This window comes from Tachyglossus aculeatus, chromosome 4, assembly GCF_015852505.1.
Source record: "Tachyglossus aculeatus isolate mTacAcu1 chromosome 4, mTacAcu1.pri, whole genome shotgun sequence".
Lineage (NCBI taxonomy): Eukaryota > Metazoa > Chordata > Mammalia > Monotremata > Tachyglossidae > Tachyglossus > Tachyglossus aculeatus.
In genome coordinates, this window is record NC_052069.1 from 65,150,907 (window position 1) to 65,167,956 (window position 17,050).

At 44.1% G+C, this 17,050-nt stretch overlaps 1 non-coding gene across 1 annotated transcript; it reads right to left on the reverse strand.

The window, feature by feature from the left end:
* Nucleotides 1-9,424: 9,424 nt before the first annotated feature.
* On the reverse strand, nucleotides 9,425-9,562 carry LOC119927473. The gene has a single exon (XR_005450472.1). It is a non-coding gene; the product is annotated as a small nucleolar RNA SNORA7 (small nucleolar RNA).
* Nucleotides 9,563-17,050: the final 7,488 nt, after the last annotated feature.

A 17,050-nucleotide genomic window follows, 5' to 3' on the forward strand; every position in this document is an offset into this window, starting at 1 on the left:
ACGAGGTACGGTGAGGAGATTAGCGGCAGAGGAGTGGAGGTTGCGGGCTGGGCTGGAGAAGGAGAGAAGGGAGGTGAGGTAGGAGGGGGCGAGGGGATGGACAGCCTGGAAGCCCAGGGTGAGGAGTTTCTGACTGAAAGTCAGGCCACTGACCACCACGGTTACTGGGGAAACTGCTTTACTTTTAGTTTTACCAACATGAAAGGAAGTGACACATACACACTCTCACTCACTCCACTAAGGGTCCAATGTCAGTCTGCTGGTCATGGGAGCACGTTCTGCCAGTGTTTCTTCTTTCTGCTTCCAAGGGTTGCTGCTTTTGTGTGCTGCTCTCCCATGAATCAAATCGAGCGCCTTTTATCTGCCTTAGGCATCGCAGCTGTGGCTCCAAGTGGCAGTCATTGATTGGCACAAGCCCATAACTGAGTAGAATAGGGAGAGAAAGCCGTATCTGCTTCCATGCTCTGACCCACCACGGGCTGGCAACCTCCTGTCCCCCGCATCAGTGCCTTCACGCGTTCCTTCTTTGTTTTCCGTTTTTGTTCGCGGGATCGCAAATGGTCGCTAGTAAAGTGGCTTGCTGTGGGCTCACCACACTAAGCACTTGGAAGAATGCAATACAATAATAATAATATTTGTTAAATGCTACTCTGTGCCAAGCACTGTACTACTACTACTACTAATAATAATTGGCATTTGTTAAGCGCTTACTATGTGCAAAGCACTGTTCTAAGCGCGGGGGAGGATACAGGGTGATCAGGTTGTCCCACAGGGGGCTCACAGTCTTAATCCCCATTTTACAGATGAGGTCATTGAGGCCCAGAGAAATTAAGTGACTTGCCCAAGGTCACGCAGCAGACATGTGGCGGAGTTGGGATTCGAACCCATGACCTCTGACTCCAAAGCCCGGGCTCTTTCCACTGAGCCAAGCTGTACTAAGCGCTGGGGTGGATGACGAGATCATCAGGTCAGACACAGTCCCTGTCTCAAGTGGTGGTCGAAGTACTGAGCCCTACTGAGAGAAGGCCTCCTCCAGGAGGCCTTCCCAGACTGATCCCCCTCCTTCTTTTCCTTCTCCCCACCCTTCTGCCTTACCTCCTTCCCCTCCCCACAGCACCTGTATATATGTATATATGTCTGTATGCATTTATTACTCTATTTTACTTGTACATATTTATTCTATTTATTTAATTTTGTTAATATGTTTTGTTTCGTTGTCTGTCTCCCCCTTCTAGACTGTGAGCCCATTGTTGGGTAGGGACCGTCTCTAGATGTTCCCAACTTGTACTTCCCAAGCGCTTAGTACAGTGCTCTGCACACAGGAAGTGCTCAATAAATACGATTGAATGAATGAATGAACAAAAGACCTCCTCCAGGAGGCCTTCCCAGACTGAGCACCCTCCTTCCTCTCCCCCTCCCCATCCCCCCACCTTACCTCCTTCTGCTCCCCACAGCACCTGTATATATGTATATATGTCTGTTCGCATTTATTACTCCACTTATTTATTTTACTTGTACATATTTATTCTATTTATTTTATTGTGGTAATATGTTTTGTTTTGTTGTCTGTCTCCCCCTCCTAGACTGTGAGCCCATTGTTGGGTAGGGACCGTCTCTAGATGTTCCCAACTTGTACTTCCCAAGCGCTTAGTACAGTGCTCTGCACACAGTAAGCATTCAATAAATACGATTTAATGAATGAAAGGGAGAACGGGCTTTGAATCTCCATTTTACAAATGAGGAAACAGGACCAGAGATGTTAAGTGACTTGCCCAAGGTCACTTAGCAGGGTAGTGATATCTGTCTCCCCCTCTAGACATTGTGGGCAGGGGAAGTGTCTGTTATATTGTTATATTGTACTCTCCCAGGTGCTTAGCGCAGTGCTCTGCACACAGCAAGTGCTCAATAAATATGATTGATTGACTGGCTGGCTGGAGTAGTGATTAGAACCCACAATAGCATTGTTAGAACCGATCTTTGCCCACATGGTGCTTACAGCCTTCAGTACAATTGTCCTTTATGATGATGATGATGATGGTATTTGTTATATGCCTACTATGTACCAAGCACTATTCTAAGAATGGGAGTAGATACAAGGTAATCAGGTTGTCCCACGTGGGGCTCATAGTTTAAATCCCCATTTTACAGATGAGGTAACTGAGACACAGAGAAGTTAAGTAATTTGCCCAAGATCACACAGCGGACAAGTGGAGGAGCCGGGATTAACACACATCCTCTGACTCCCAAGCCCGGGCTCTTTCAACTAAGCCACGCAGGTGCTTCATATGAGAAGTGGCATGGCGTAATTGATTGAGCATGTTCCCGGGAGTCAGAAGGACCTGGGTTCTAATCCTAACTCTGCCACTTGTCTGCTGTGTGACCTTAGGCAAGTCACTTCATTTCTCTGGGCCTCAGTTATATCATCTGTAAAATGGGGATTGAGACTGTGAGCCCGATGTGGGACGGGGACTACTTTCAACCTGATTTGCTTGTATCTACCCCAGCGTTTAGTACCGTGCCTGTCACAAGGTAAGCACTTAACAACTACCACAATTATTATTATCTCCTTACAGACACACAACAAGAATGTCTACTAACTCTCTACCAGGTATGGCTGTCTCTGGCAGCAGCTACTTAGAGCATCTCCCGTTGTTGGGTAGGGACCGTCTCTATATGTTGCCGATTTGTACTTCCCAAGCGCTTAGTACAGTGCTCTGCGCACAGTAAACGCTCAATAAATACGATTAAATGAATGAATGAATCTGCCTCTTTAGCTGGGCACCATGTGGCTCTAACAGCCAAAATAACCCAGCTTAGACCACATCGGATGGTCTGAAATACATTTTCACCAGCTTTTCTTTGATCAGGATTTATACTCTCATTTCATCTTTAGACTTGGCATCAAAATACGTGGCAGGAGAGAAGAAAGGTCATGGAAAATGAGAATACAATGAATGTAATTTTATTAAGTAACATTTGTATGCAATGACAACATATATGTGCAGAAATTTGCATTCCATTAAAGCATTTACTACTCACCGACAGGCAATAAGTGAAGTTAATGAGACTGACATTTACATTGTTGAACACAAAGTATTCTTATAAATTTTCTGTTTAATTAACATTACTTACACAAATCATATTTAAAAACATCAAATTATAAAGATGTATTGAGAGAAATAACCTCCAAGGACTCAGTTCTGGAAGTTGTCCAACTTTGTTACAGGGTACACTCAAATGCTTAGTACAGTGCTCTGCACACAGGAAGTGCTCAATAAATATAACTGACTAATTTACCTGAATTTCTACTTCCTTGGGGTACTGGTCCATGATATTTTGGCCTATCGAGAGTCACAGTTGATCATGACAAGAAACAAGAAACTTTTGGCAATACGGAATTTGACAAAATCTCTTATTCATGGCATTCCCCAAATGAGCATTCCTCATCAAAATCTCTTATTCATGACATTCCCCAAATGAGCATTCCTCATTTATAGGAAGAACTTTATTTTATACCACTAACCTTTGTTTTATACCAGTTATACTAAAGATGCTCAAGGAATTATTGATTCAATTGATGAAGGATATGGTAGCTACTTGCCCGAAAAATGTTGCTTAACAGAAATAATTGGATTCAAAAAGGGATTATGGAATAGGGTCATTATTCTGGGAAAGTAGCGGTATCAAAGGTGGGTATCGAAAAATGTTTGCTAATCATTTATTTTACTTTAGTTCTTCTTTTTTGCTAAGGACCTGGAGGGAGGAGAGACTGATAAAATGTTCTTATGGCTTGGTATCCTTTTAGACATTCTTGTTTGTTGCACAGAAACATCCGAGCACAATCAACTGTCTTCTACTCTGAAGGTACTCTCCCAAGCACTTGCCACAGTGCTCTGAACATAGTAGGTGCTCAATAAACTCTTTCAATCAATCATATTTATTGAGCGCTTACTGTGTGCAGAGCACTGTCCTAAGCGCTTGGGAAGTACAAGTTGGCAACATATAGATACAGTCCCTACCCAACAGTGGGCTCACAGTCTAAAAGGGGGAGGTGAAATAACCTCCAAGGACTCAGTTCTTTCTATTGTTGGATAGATTGAAAAGTTTGAAGAACAGGTAACAGGTTGAGTTCCAAAATGGGAAATTTTTACTATGGAAAAGATGTTTTCAAAGGAACTCTGTGTAAGGTCAACGAAATCTAGGGCGTCAATTTAATGTTGGCTGGGATGGCATCTTGTCAAAAAAGGAGCCATTTCTTTACTATGTGCCAGGCACAACACTAAGTGCTAGGGAACATGCAAGTTAATAATGTTAGCATTTGTTAAGCACTTACTATGTGCAAAGCACTGTTCTAAGCCCTGGGGGGGATACAAAGTGATCAGGTTGTCCCATGTGGGGTTCACAGTCTTAATCCCCATTTTACAGATGAGGTTAACTGAGGCTCAGAGAAGTTAAGTGACTTGCCCAAGGTCACACAGCAGACATTTGGCAGAGTCGGGATTCGAACCCATGACCTCTGACTCCAAAGCCCGTGCTCTTTCCACTGAGCCACGCTGCTTCTCAGCGTTAATCAGGTTAGACACAGTCCACGTCCCATATGGAGCTCCCAGTCTTAATCCCCATTTTACATATGAGATAACTGAGACCCAGAGAAGTTATGTTACTTGCCCAAGGTCACACAGAAGCAGCATGGCTCAGTGGAAAAAGGTCATGGGTTCAAAGTAAGAGGTCATGGGTTCAAATCCCGGCTCCACCACTTGTCAGCTGTGTGACTTTGGGCAAGTCACTTAACTTCTATGGGCCTCAGTTACCTCATCTGTAAAATGGGGTTGAAGACTGAGAGCCCCCCACGGGACAACCTGATCACCTTGTAACCTCCCCAGTGCTTAGAAGAGTGCTTTCTTTGCACATAGTAAGCGCTTGATAAATGTCATTAAAAAAAAAAAAAGTGGTGGAGCTGGGATTAGAACCCGGGTTTCTTAAAAACCCCACTGCAGTGATCCAAGCCATGTATTACAAATTCCCCTTGGGCTTAAAAAAAAAAAAGGCCATTTCTATCTGTATTTAGAGAATCATTTTCTATAACTATAATAAAACCTGGAATCCCTCTGCCACACTGTCAGTTAAAGAACTTCAAGAACTTTCAGTGGCTGTCTATCCACCTTCACATCAGATTTTAGTACAGTGCCTGGCACATAGTAAGCGCTTAACAAATACTATTATTATTATTATTATTATTATTATTATTATTAGCATACCTGAAGGTGATAATTAGTGAGCCTTAAATACAAGGAGAATAAAGAGAATAAATAACGCTTGCATCGTGGAAAACCAGGACACTTCCTGAGCATGAGAACAGGAGTTAGTTCATAAAGAGAACAGCACTTGTTGCCTATAAAGTAGGTTAGATTGTGAACCCCATATAAGACAGAGACTGCATCCAACCTGATCATCTTATACCTACCCCAGCGCTTAGTACAGTGCTTAGTACACTGCACATATAGTAAGTGATTAACAAATACCATTATCAACAAAAGCAAGCCAGTCCAGAGTCAATATTGGATTGCTAAGGCAGAACTGATGGCAAACCTGCAAGTAGTGAAGGGATATATGTGTGTGGGTAAGAGTGTGTTTATCCAGAGGATACATATTCACAATACCATCAGTATTAGTATTTGAACACAGTAAGCGCTCAATAAATACGATTGAATGAATTAGTAGGAATATCCTCAAATCCAAAGGACATACGTATTAATTTACAAAAACAAAACAATTTAAAAATGAACCAATTAATGAAAATATCACACTTGCAGAATTTTGAACCAGTACCTCTTTATAACCAAGATCTCAAATGAATGAATCCAATGAAAATGTCCATAAAATGATTAGGACAGAAGCCATAGGTGCTCAATGATTAACGCTGAATGATTTTGAGTAACCAATTCCTTGTATTTAATAACAATGCTCACATGGAAACATTCAGCTCCACCATATTATGTGTTTTTTGCTATGCATTTTGGCTAAAGTGTTATGGTGGAATTAGGAACTCTTCTTCCAACTCCATTAGATTGTAAACTCCTTGAGGGCAGGAATCATATCGATCAACTCTCCCAAGCATTTAGTAGAGTACTATGCACACAGTAAGTGCTTAGTAAATGCCCCTGATTGATTGAGAGTGTTTTTGGTTCGGTACAACAATGCAGAATGAAAGAAAGAGTTGTGTGCATATGTGCAATGTCAGACCTGCAGAAGTACCGCATCACAAGTTTTCAGTAACACAAAGTTGTGCAAGAACACAATCCTAGCCTTATAGGACAACTGAGTGTACCAATAAAATTATCTGCAATAGAGAGAAAAACAACCCATGATGATATTAGGAATCGTACAGCACTTCTTGCTGATGTTGTTTCCTAATTCCATTGGAGCTGCTTTCAAGTAAGAGGCGAGAAAATATTGACGAGACCTTCTCAGCAAGACCTCCAGGTTTAATGAAGGAGGAGTTAACATGTTTTCCGAAAGCTTTAATCATTTATAGGATATTGATTTATGTCCTCTAAAACACGGCAACCGTTTTTAATTGTGTCCTTTATTTCCAAAATTGCTCTCCCTGGATTTGCTGCAAATAACCATTTTAAATAGTGCAACTGATTTCTTGTGTTTTTAAATAATACTGTGAGGTTTGAGCACACCACAGGGACAAACATAGAAGTTTGGGGGTCTATGAATTTTTCATTAAATTGCTGCTGCGAGGCATTAATTGACACCCAAGGCACCTCAAAGTAGAGATCGAATGCACTTTGCAAGTTGCCCAACTGTCCCGAAGGGTACAACTTTACCTGCAGGATAAGGTCCCCCTATTTTGGTTTTACAAGCTGTCTTAAAATTGATATTATTCAATATACAGTTATTTTTAAAAATACAGTACAGGTTGTAACATCCTAACGCTAAAATTGGCCCCCAAGAGGTCAATTGGTCCAGCCCCCTGTCTTCGTGTTGATCAAAACCAACAGAGGCAGAAGTGCTCCAGTGCTATTTTAGAGCTCTCTGGAGCTGATCCATTCCCGAATGGATCCATGAGTATTACTGTCCAGACTGTGGTCAGGAGCACTGGGGATTGGGGTGCATGGAACAGAGAGCAAGGGGCCTATGACATGGGGCATGGGACACAGAACGTGCAACACAAGGCATAAGGCGGTAACACGGGGCACTGTGCATGGAGCGTGGAACCTGGGAAACGGGGAAGAGAGTGGCAGAAGAGTGTCGAAACAGTGTGACTTAATGAAGTCAGAAGGACTTGAGCCCACTGTTGGGTAGGGACTGTCTCTATATGTTGCCAATTTGTACTTCCCAAGCGCTTAGTACAGTGCTCTGCACATAGTAAGCGCTCAATAAATACAATTGATGATGATGATGCTGACTTGGGTTCTAATCCCAGTTCGGCTACACATCTGCTGTATGTCTCTTGTGTGTCCTTGGGCAACTCACTTAACTTTGCTGGGCCTCAGTCATCTCATCTGTAAATTGAGATTAAGCACGTGAGCCCCATCTGGCTGTGTCCAACCTGTTTAACTTGTATCTGCCCCAGCACTTAGAACAGTGCTTGGCACACAGTAAGCACTTAAGAAGTACTATAATTATTATTCTGGAGCATGGAGCTCAGAACACAGGGCAGAGACATGGCTTTCCCATGTCTACCTTAACTCACTCATCTCCTACTACAACCCAGTCCGGACACTTTGCTCCTCTAATTCATTCATTCATTCATTCATTCAATTGTATCTTATTCAATCGTATTTATTGAGCGCTTACTGTGTGCAGAGCACTGTACTAAGCTCTTGAAAAAGTACAATAAGGCTATAAAGAGAAACAATCTCTGCCCACAAAGAGCTCACAGTCTGGGGGGGGTGGGGAGATACGATGCAAATAGACATCAATATAAATAAATAAAATGACAGATATAGATAGATAGATCTAGATATAGATATAAGTGCTGTGGGGCAGGGAGGTGGGGAAGAGAAAAGGGAGCAAGTCAGGGTGATGCAGAAGGAGAAGCAGTGTGGCTCAGTGGAAAAAAGCCTGGGCTTTGGAGTCAGTGGTCATGGGTTCAAATCCCGGCTCTGCCGACTGTCAGCTGTGTGACTTTGGGCAAGTCACTTCGCTTCTCTGTGCCTCAGTTCCCTCATCTGTAAAATGGGGATTGACTGTGAGCCCCCCGTGGGACAATCTGATCACCTTGTATCCCCCCAGCGCTTAGCACATAGTAAGCGCTTAATAAATGCCATCATTATTATTATTATTATTATTAAATGGGAGATGAGAAAACTACTCACTGTACCTCAATCTTGTCTTTCTCATCACCTACCCTTCGCTCGTGTCTCCCTTCTGGCCTGGATTTCCCTCTTCCTTTATGTCTAATGGGTTATCATTCTTCCCATCTTCCAAGCCTTACTAAAATCACACCTCTTCCAAGAGGCCCTCCAATCAATCAATGGCATTTATTTAACGCTTAATATGCGCAGAGCCCTATACTAAGTGATTTGGAAAGTACAATGCTAGAGGATAGGTAGTTTTCAGACTAGAGAGAAGATGACGTCGTGGATAGAGCATGGGCCCGGGATTAAGAAAGTCATGAGTTTTAATCCTGTTTCCATTTGTCTGCTATGTGACCTTGGGCAAGTCAGTTCACTTCTCTGGGCCTCAGTTCCCTCATCTGTAAAATGGGGATTGAGACTTTGAGCCCCACGTGGGACAGGGACTGTGTCCAACCCAATTAATAATAATAATAATAATAATAATAAAAATGGCATTTATTAAGCGCTTACTATGTGCAAAGCACTGTTCTAAGTGCTGGGGAGGTTACAAGGTGATCAGGTTGTCTCACGGGGGGCTCACAGTCTTAATCCCCATTTTTCAGGTGAGGTAACTGAGGCACAGAGAATTAAGTGACTTGCTCAAAGTCACATAGCTGACAATGGGCGGAGCTGGGATTTGAACCCATGACCTCTGACTCCAAAGCCCGGGCTCTTTCCACTGAGCCACGCTGCTTCTCATTAGCTTGTATCGACTCCAGAGCTTAGTACAGTGCCTGGCACATAGTAGGTGCTTAGCAAATGTCATAGTTATTATTATAATTATTAATATTATAACAATATTTGTTAAGGGTGTACTATCTGCCAATGCACTGTACTAAACTCTGGGGTCTTGTCTTATTCCGTTGAGTCATCTCTGACCCATAGCGAAGCCATGGACACATCTCTCCCAGAACGCCCCACCTCCATCTGCAATCGTTCTGGTAGCGTATCCATAGAGTTTTCTTGGTAAAAATCCAGAAGTGGTTTACCATTGCTGCCTTCCATGCAGTAAACTCAAGTCTTCACCCTCGACTCTCTCCCAAGTCGCTGCTGCCCAGAGTGGATGAATTTTGAGTTGTAGTAGATTGTATTCCACTTGCTAGACAATGCTCAAGCTAGGAATGGCATGGATATTACTCTGCTTGACTCTCCCTCTCATAGTCGAGACTGGTAGAGTTCTGGAAACTCTCCAGATGCAACACTGAGAGGAAAAACCCTGGTGTAGACTCAAGATAGTCTGTTGGACACAGTCCCTGTCCCACAGGTAGCCCACAGTTTTAATAAATGGAATAGGATTCAATCCTCATTTAACGGATGAGGAAACTGAAGCCCAGAGAAGTTTAGTGATCTGCCCAAGGTCACAGCAGTTAAGTGGCAGAGCTGAGACAAGAATTCAGGTTCTCTGACTTCCAGGCTTGTGCTTTCCACTGGGCCACACTGTTTCCTCAAGGTGACTGATGTGAAAAGAGACCTGGAAAATATAAAAATGCACTGTCCTAATTTAAGGATTATTATTGTCACACAGTTCCGGCCATTGTTGAATAATAATAATAGTGGCATTTATTAAGCAATGCAAGCAGTGCAATGCACTGTTCTAAGCGCTAAGGTGGTCAGGTTGTCCCACGTGGGGCTCACAGTCCTAATCCCCATTTTACAGATGAGGTAACTGAGGCACAGAGCTGGGGAGGTTACAAGGTGATCAGGTTGTCCCATGTGGGGCTCACAGTCTTAATCCCCATTTTACAGATGAGGTAACTGAGGCCCAGAGAAGTGAAGTGACTTGCCCTAAGTCACACAGCTGACAAGTGGCGGAGCCGGGATTTGAACCCATGACCTCTGACTCCAAAGCCCGGGCTCTCTCCACTGAGCCACGCTGCTTCTCTATATAATTGAGTAGATTAATTGGAGATTTGCTGTTACAAAATCAGGGCACGCAAATGCAGAATGATTAGCCTCTCTGAAGGTTACTACTTTAACTCCACCCTGAAAGTCGATTGAATGAATTGGATGAGTCACAGACCACACTCAACATCCTCTCTAGACTGTGAGCTCGTTGTGGGCAGGGAAAGTGTATGTTTTATTGCTGTGTTATACTCTCCCAGGTGCTTAGTACAGTGCTCTGCACACACAGTAAGCGCTCAATAAATTAGATTGATCGATTAACTGATCAAATGGAAAGACAAGATCACAAATAACGAAGTTCTGAAATGTAGTCAATCTCTTAAGTGTGGAAGCTCTGCTCACCTTAACACAGTCACATTGTGCGCGTTTGGGGTGGGGGGGACATGGGAAGAGACTGAGAGACTCACTCACTCAGTCGTATTTATTGGGCACTTATTATGTGTGCAGCACTGGACTAAACGCTTGGGAGAGTACGAAGTAACAATAAAACAGACACATTCCCTGCCAACAACGACTTTTCAGCAGGACACCCAAACAGCTTCCGAATGGAGAGCTGAAATTGGGATACCAAAGGCAAGGAGGGAAGAGGAAGCATTTTAAAGACATGATGAAACAAAGCATCAGACAATACCGCATCATCGTCGAAAACAGAGTCAACTGCTGAGAAGAGACCTTCATGCTCACTACTATCAAGAAAGGAGTAGCTTTCTTTGAACATAAGCTTTGTATTGAAAGAGAGGCAAGGAGGCACACGTTAAGTACAACAACACAACAAGAGACACAGTTTGTATGCTCAATGTGGCCTGGACTATGGATGTCACATTGGTCTTTTCGGCCACACATGTAAACTTCACCATATGGATACAACTGTATGGACTCCACTCCAACTCCACCTCACATAATAAAAAAAATAATAATAATGGCATTTCTAAGTGCTTACTATGTGCAAAGCACTGTTCTAAGTGCTGGGGGGGATACAAGGTGATCAAATTGTCCCACGTGGGGCTCACAGTCTTCAATCCCCATTTTACAGATGAGGTAACTGAGGCTCAGAGAAGTTAAGTGACTTGCCCAAGGTCACACAGCAGACATGTGGTGGAGCTGGGATCAGCCATCAGCCATACACCAACACTGTCACACCCTAGATCACATAATCAATTAATTAATGGTATTTGTTGCGTGCTTGTTGTATACACAACACTGAACTAAGCACTCAGGAGGGTATGATAGCAGAATTAGTAAACATGTTCCCTGCCCACGAGGGGCTTACAATCTATTTATTTTATTTTGTTAAGATGTTTTGTTTTGTTGTCTGTCTCCCCCTTCTAGACTGTGAGCCCGCTGTTGGGTAGGGACCGTCTTTATATGTTGCTAACTTGTACTTCCGAAGCACTTAGTACAGTGCTCTGTACACAGTGAGTGCTCAATAAATATGATTGAATGAATGAATGAATGAATGGAAGGGTCTGTCTCCATTTCCTTTCATAAAGCTCTCTCCCAGACTCTACAATCTAGAATTCATATTCTTCATGAGAAGCAGCATGGTGTAACGAGTAGAGCACAGGCCTAGGAGTCAGAAGGTCATGGGTTCTAATCCCAGCTCCTCTGCTGGTCTCCTGTGTGGCCTTGGGCAAGTCACTTCACTTCTCTGGGCCTCAGCTACCTCATCTGTAAAATGGGGATTGAGACTGTGAGCGCCACATGGAATAGGGGACTGACTGTCGCCAACCTGATTGGCTTGCATGCACTTCAGCACTTAGTACAGTGCCTGACACATAGAAAGCACTTCAAATACCACAATTATCATTATTATTGTGTTATCTGGGGATGGACCTTTCAAAATGTAATTTAATACAAAAGAAAACAGCACCTGACACTGTTTTTTTTTTCTCTTTTAGCTCTCTGACTCTCTTTCTATAATGAAGCCTTTGTTCAAGTTTCAAGGAGCAAGCAAAGGACCTGGTCGGGAGACTCGGATCTAGTCATTCATTCCTTCATTCAATCGTATTTATTGAGCGCTTACTGTGTGCAGAGCACTGTACTAAGTGCTTGGGAAGTACAAGTCAGCAACATATAGAGACGGTCCCTACCCAACAGCGGGCTCACAGTCTAGAAGGGGGAGACAGACAACAAAACAAAATATATTAACAAAATAAAATAAATAGAATAAATATGTACAAGTAAAGTAAATAGAGTAATAAATACGTACAAACATATATACATATATACAGGTGCTGTGGGGAGGGGAAGGAGGTAAGGCGGGGGGATGGGGAGGGGGAGGAGGGGAAGAGGAAGGAGGGGGCTCAGTCTGGGAAGGCCTCCTAACTCAGGTCCCAACTCAGCCACTTGTCTGCTGTGTAACCTGGGGTAGACTGTGAGCCCACTGTTGAGTAGGGACTGTCTCTATATGTCGTCAACTTATACTTCCCAAGCGCTTAGTACAGTGCTCTGCACACAGTAAGTGCTCAATAAATATGATTGATTGATTGATTGATTAAATCACTTAACCTATCTACGCCTCAGTGTCCTCACTGTAAAGCTCTGAGGTTAGAGTAGCAGCGTGGCTCAGTGGAAAGTGGTCATGGATTCAAATCCCGGCCCCACCACTTGTCAGCTGTGTGACTGTGGGCAAATCACTTAACTTCTCTGCGCTTCCGTTACCTCATCTGTAAAATGGGGATTCAGACTGTGAGCCCCCCGTGGGACAACCTGAACACCTTGTAGCCTCCCCAGCGCTTAGAACAGTGTTTTGCACATAGTAAGCACTTAATAAATGCCATCATCATCATTATTATTATTATTATATGAAATCATAGTCCCTGTCCCACCTGGTGCTCACCATCTAAGAAATAGGGAGAGTAGGTATTTTATTCCCATTCATTCATTCATTGTAGCGCATTTATTGAGCACTTAAAAAATTATGGTATTTGTTACAGTGCATGTGGAGCACTGTACTAAGAGCTGAGGTGGATACAAGCAAATCGGTTTGGACATAATCCGTGTCCCACGTGGGGCTCACAGTCTCAATCCCCTTTTTACCGAGGAGGTTACTGAAGCACAGAGAAGTGAAGTGACTTGTCCAAGATCACACAGCAAACAAATAGTGGGGTTGGGATTACAGCCCATGACCTTTCAACTCTCAGGCCCACACTCTATCCACTACACCATGTGTGCAAACCACTGCACTAATACTTGGGAGAGTACAGTATAACAATAAACAGACACTTTCCCTGCCCACAGTAAGCTTACGGGCTAGAGGGGATTTACAGTCTAAAGGGGGATTTTATGGATGATAACCCGAGAGCCAGAGGATGAGTTGCCCAAGGTCGCAGACGTGGGACTAGAATGTGAGTTTTCTGACTCTTAGCGCTGTCCTCTAGACCATAAGTTCCTTGCAGGCAAGAAACCCATCTACCAACTCTGCTATACTGTACTCACCCAAGTTCTTAGTACAGTGCTCCACATGCAGTGAGTGCTCAATAAATACAGATTGAATGATCAATTGCCCTTTCCCCTAGCAGTTAATGGCTAAGAAACCTGGCCCTGGAGAATGGCTGAGTTCTGATGCCTAGGGAGGAAACGCTTCTTTGAGTGCAGCAAATGACCCTTTTAATGACATTCGACTCTAAATAGTCTTCCCAAATTAACAAAATCATAACTGCTGTTTTCCCAGCTCATGCTCCATTTCAAACAGGAAGAATCACACCTCACGTCTGGGAAACCAGAGGGGGAATAAAGGGGTTGATACAGGAAAAAACCAGAGTGCAGCTCTAAAGAGTCTGATGGCAAACATCTGCACAGCAAGTAGTTCAGTTGCCTGTGCTGTTAAGAGAATTACAGAGGCATGACAAATTGTTGATACTGCTCTAATTTGGTTTGGCCTGCTCTTAGCCTTTTAGGCTCTTAGCCTAAAATAATGATCCTTTCATGAAGTAGCGAAGGGCCAAGGATTACTGTGCATGCTTTTTTGTTTTACTTTCCTTGTCGCTTCACTTATGGGCTGCAGGGGAGGGATATCATTATGGTGGATGGCTTTTTACATTCATATTCTGTAAGCTGCACATTGGCGGTCACTTTGTATTAACTCTGGCAGCAAAGCAGGAATTTATGATTTCAGAATCACGGCTTACTCCACCGACCTAGCGCTGATTGGGGATCGCGACCGAGAAGTTGCGGTTATATGGATTTCATGCTCTTTTTTGCAAATACAGACCATTAGCAGCTTTTTGTTCTTAAGCAGGGTCTCCTGGTAACCCTACGTTGACCTCCACCACTCCCTGCGTTGGACCAAACAGAGAAACCTGACTGCAACCATGTGTATGTGGAATGGCTAGGAAGGATTTATCAATCAATCAATGTATTCATTTATTGCTTATTATTATTATTATTATTAATAATAATAATAATAATAATAATAATAATGGTACATGTGAAGCATTTACTAAGCACTGGGTAGATATAAGTTAAATCAGGTTGGACACACTCCCTATCCCACAGGGGGCTCACACTCTCATCCCCATTTTACAGATGAGGTAACAGACACAGAGAAGTGACTTGCCTAAGGTCACACTGAAGACACGTGACAGAGCCAGGATCAGAACCCAGGTCCTTCTTCCTCCCAGGCCCATGCCCTATCCACTAAGCCAGTCTCCTTGATAGATACATTCCTTGCCCAGTATGAACATACAGTCTAGAGAGCAGTGCTTAGTCGGCTAAGGGCAAGCTAGCCAATCCTGGGTTCTTATAGGCTGTCAATCAATCAATCAATCAATCATATTTATTGAGAGCTTACTGTGTGCAGAACACTGTACTAAATGCTTGGGAAGTACAAGTCGGCAACACATAGAGACAGTCCCTACCCAACAGCGGGCTCATAGTCTAGAAGGGGGAGACAGAGAACAAAACCAAACATACTAACAAAATAAAATAAATAGAATAGATATGTACAAGTAAGATAAATAAATAAAGAGTAATAAATATGTACAAACATATATACATATATACAGGTGCTGTGGGGAAGGGAAGGAGGTAAGATGGGGGGGATGGAGAGGGGGACGAGGGGGAGAGGAAGGAAGGGGCTTAGTATGGGAAGGCCTCCTGGAGGAGGTGAGCTCTCAGTAGGGCCTTGAAGGGAGGAAGAGAGCTAGCTTGGCGGATGGGCAGAGGGAGGGCATTCCAGGCCCGGGGGATGACGTGGGCCGGGAGTCGATGTTTTAGACTGTGAGCCCACTGTTGGGTAGGGACTGTCTCTATATGTTGCCAACTTGTACTTCCCAAGCGCTTAGTACAGTGTTCTGCACACAGTAAGCGCTCAGTAAATACGATTGATGATGATGATGATGACAGGCGAGAACGAGGCACGGTGAGGAGATTAGCGGCAGAGGAGCGGAGGGTGCGGGCTGGGCTGGAGAAGGAGAGAAGGGAGGTGAGGTAGGAGGGGGTGAGGTGATGGACAGCCTTGAAGCCCAGGGTGAGGAGTTTCTGCCTGATGCACAGATTGATTGGTAGCCACTGGAGATTTTTGAGGAGGGGAGTAACATGCCCAGAGCATTTCTGGACAAAGACAATCCGGGCAGCAGCGTGAAGTATGGATTGAAGTGGGAAGAGACACGAGGATGGGAGATCAGAGAGGAGGCTGATACAGTAGTCCAGACGGGATAGGATGAGAGCTTGAACGAGCAGGGTAGCGGTTTGGATGGAGAGGAAAGGGCAGATCTTGGCAATGTTGCGGAGCTGAGACTGGCAGGTTTTGGTGACGGCTTGGATGTGAGGGGTGAACGAGAGAGCGGAGTCGAGGATGACACCAAGGTTGCGGGCCTGTGAGACGGGAAGGATGGTAGTGCGGTCAACAGTGATAGGAAAGTCAGGGAGAGGGCAGGGTTTGGGAGGGAAGACAAGGAGTTCAGTCTTGGACATGTTGAGTTTTAGGTGGCGGGCAGACATCCAGATGGAGATGTCCTGAAGGCAGGAGGAGATGCGAGCCTGGAGGGAGGGGGAGAGAGCAGGGGCAGAGATGTAGATCTGGGTGTCATCAGCGTAGAGATGATAGTTGAAGCTGTGGGAGCGAATGAGGTCACTGAGGGAGTGAGTGTAGATCGAGAACAGAAGGGGACCAAGAACTGAACCTTGAGGAACCCCTCCAGTAAGGGGATGGGAGGGGGAGGGGGAGGAGGAGCCTGCAAAAGAGACTGAGAAAGAACGACCGGAGAGGTAAGAGGAGAACCAGGAGAGGACGGAGTCTGTGAAGCCAAGGTTGGATAGTGTGTTGAGGAGAAGGGGGTGGTCCACAGTGTCAAAGGCAGCTGAGAGGTCAAGGAGGATTAGGATAGAGTATGGATTTGGCAAGCAGGAGGTCATTGGTGACCTTTCAGAGGGCAGTTTCCGTGGAATGTAGGGGACGGAAGCCAAACTGGAGGGGGTCGAGGAGAGAGTTGGTGTTGAGGAATTCGAGGCAGCCCGTGTAGACGACTCGTTCAAGGAGTCGTATAGCACTTTTGCACTATATTACTTTTGCACTATAGCACTCCCATAGCACTTTTGTAAATACCATTCATTCCTTATTACTGAAGGACTAATTCATAGAGATATTCCCTTTTCCTTCTTCCTTGTCTCTGTAAAATATGTCAGTGTGTCTCCCCCATTAGACTTTAATATCCCTGAGGCCAGGAATCATGATTCTATTGTACTCTCTCAGCTGCTTAGTATATGGTGTTCTGCACACAGTAGGTGTTCAATAAATGCTACTGAGTGACTGATGGATCATGAGAAGCAGCATCGCTTAGTGGACAGAGCACAGG